Here is a 2,282-nt window from a genome sequence, read left to right as displayed (position 1 = left end):
TTCATGATTATAATGATATGTCTGATGCCCAAGGCTGTGCTTTTCCTCCACATTGTCCAAGTTACTCAAAAATAAATAGCATGGCACTGGATTTGGTTGCAGTATAAGTATCATAGATTCATCTCCACCTATACCCCATCTGTGGGTGTCAATGTCAATCACTCTGATTCCTATATGCTAGCCTGAGCTGTGAATAGTTGTCTCATTGGGACTAATATATAACCTAGAAATTCTCAAAATAAAGCAAAACATCAAGCCCTTGATCATGTGGACCCTTACTTAAAAAGGCATGGATGTGATCTAATATAAGATTATTCCTTGATTTTCTAAGGTTCCTCACGATGTGCACACATGAAGGTTGTTGGACCGTTCAGATGCTCCTTCAGCGCGCCGTCATCCTCTTGTCCCCTAGCCAACGTCGATGACACTTTGGCATTGAGGAGAAAGTATTGCATCACACATGTGGATGTTGCTTGATTCCCTGGATTCTGGATCTCCTTGGGAAAAAGTAGGTGAAGACTTTGTAAAGATGCAGATTTATTGGACATGATAACCCTGTGCTTATTCTTCAGTTTATTTTGATCATATGCATTAGAAAGATTTCCTTTTTGGCTGCTATGCTACTATACTAGGCATTAGAGGGATTACATTTTTTTATTGGTGTGCCTGCTCTGCACCATTATCTAAAAAATCCTAACAAGAGTATGCATGTAGCTTGCTTTCACATGCTTCTGTTTTGGGAAACGTAGCAACAATACATCATGTATCCCTATGTCCTGCATATGGACGTGAGAAGAATCTCAAGCAAACCCTACTGAATTAAGACCAGTGAGGCGGTGACCCATGTTCAGCTAATTGTTTCACACACTTTTGTATGGGCACTGTTTAACATCTTATTGGATCTTTTTATTCCCTGAAAAATAATAATGTAGGATATAAGATTGTCCAGTAAAATAGAGTAGGCTAATTTATAGACTGAAGTAAATTAATTTTGTTTTATTCACAGGAATACATGTGTTTCATCACTCTCCATTAATTATATGGGGTTTTCACATTTACAAGTGTTGCATTTAACGGGATTTGAGAGGAAAGAGGTTTGTATCTTTTTTGTCCCATACATAAGTATATTTATCATCACTCTTCTGGATTTGATATAATACTATACTTGGATTCATGGGATTGTCTAACAAGGTGAAAGAGCTAACTCTTGGTGTTGTTTTACAGCAGTACTGTTTGTTTATTTCAATGTTGAACGTGGTTCCGACTAAAAACGCAAGCTGACAGAGGAGTTTCAGTTTCTTGTGAGGCAGCATGCTACTGAATGGAAAAGCCAAGTTAATACACAGGAACCTGCCGCCCCAAGCACTAGCCAGAAATGGAGCCCCCCTCCAGAGGATTGACTGATGATTAGTTGTGATGGAGCTTACTCAAAAAGCACTTCTGAAGGAGGGTAGGGTGTAGCAGCTTGTGATCATGAAGGTGACTTTGCCGCTTCTGGACAGCAGAGTCAAGCTATGCATGCCGAAGCATTCACGGTCAAAAAGGCGCTGTTTTTAGCCGAGCAGAGGGGGATTGGAAGGATCGTTTTGGAAACTGATTGCAGGAACCTGATTGCGGCTGTGAAATTCAATGCCTGCAACAGTTCAAGCCTTGGTCAGTTATTCTTAGAGATCAAATACATGTTTTCTTTGTCCTTTATTCAGTACTGAGTTGAATTTTGCCTGCAGGCGTGTAATCAGGTACCCATTTGCTAGCAGCAAACGATGCAGGGGAAAGCCACGGTTTCCATGCTACTTGGGAATTGGGACGTGAGCTACCATGATGATGTAAACCATTTGGTGGCCTGTTATTTAACTGGGCCTTAATGGAATACGAGTGTTCCATTCAAAAAAAAGGATGTGGTTCGACGCCAAATTGCATTTTAGTATTTCACGGTGGAGCACTTTGAAGGTGGGTGTATTAAAGAGGAGACCCGGCAGGCTGAGGCCCTCTTGGCTACATTTGAACAACGCAAAGATGAGGATGATATGGAGCGGTGCAAAGGAGAAATTACAGCATTATGCTATCAAATAACTTTTCAATGAATGGTCAATGAAATAGTTGAAATATGGTTGTTATAAGATAGGTTTGTGGTATTAAGTTTGTCTTTGAGTCAGAATACTATTGAGCGTCTTTCAAAAAAAAAAGAATACTATCGAGCGGATGGACCTTAAGTTAAAATAGAGAATGGATGCCATGTCTTGGTTTACTTTCATTACCTACTACCTCGACACGTTTAAGGA

General features: G+C 40.1%; 1 long non-coding RNA gene across 2 annotated transcripts; it reads left to right on the top strand.

Moving 5' to 3' along the window:
• Positions 1–252: 252 nt before the first annotated feature.
• On the top strand, positions 253–2,027 carry LOC119306079. Of its 2 annotated transcripts, none has more exons than XR_005148847.1 (4): positions 253–508; positions 1,007–1,094; positions 1,228–1,653; positions 1,740–2,027. It is a non-coding gene; the product is annotated as an uncharacterized LOC119306079 (long non-coding RNA). The 2 variants fall into 2 exon arrangements; XR_005148846.1 differs by having other exon boundaries at positions 1,225–1,653.
• Positions 2,028–2,282: the final 255 nt, after the last annotated feature.

The sequence above is a fragment of the Triticum dicoccoides genome, chromosome 5B (assembly GCF_002162155.2).
Source record: "Triticum dicoccoides isolate Atlit2015 ecotype Zavitan chromosome 5B, WEW_v2.0, whole genome shotgun sequence".
NCBI lineage: Eukaryota > Viridiplantae > Streptophyta > Magnoliopsida > Poales > Poaceae > Triticum > Triticum dicoccoides.
This window is presented reverse-complemented; position numbering and strand designations above follow the sequence as displayed.